We start from the raw sequence: 326 nt of genomic DNA on the forward strand, positions 1-326 counted from the left end.
GAGGATAAGGAGGGTGTACTTATTAACAGTGTAATAATAAATCATACCTAATGCTCCGTCCTTTCATTCTCCTGGTAATTGCAAATAATTGTTCATTTGTTCCCAATGAGAAAAGAACAAGGTACGTGTTTTACGTGTTAGTCTTACAGATATGACCAATATGAAGGTCTACTGACTTTTCAACAACCAATCACTGCGTCGATTCAAAGATGGGGGCGTGGCTAGTAGATGGGCGATCGTGGTGATTTTTTTATAAGAAATTTGGGTTGGGTGGCACTGCGAAGAGGGAGTTCTTAACTTCGTATTAGGAATGAAGGTAAGAGTTA

Source organism: Penaeus monodon, chromosome 30 (assembly GCF_015228065.2).
Source record: "Penaeus monodon isolate SGIC_2016 chromosome 30, NSTDA_Pmon_1, whole genome shotgun sequence".
In the NCBI taxonomy this organism is placed as follows: domain Eukaryota; kingdom Metazoa; phylum Arthropoda; class Malacostraca; order Decapoda; family Penaeidae; genus Penaeus; species Penaeus monodon.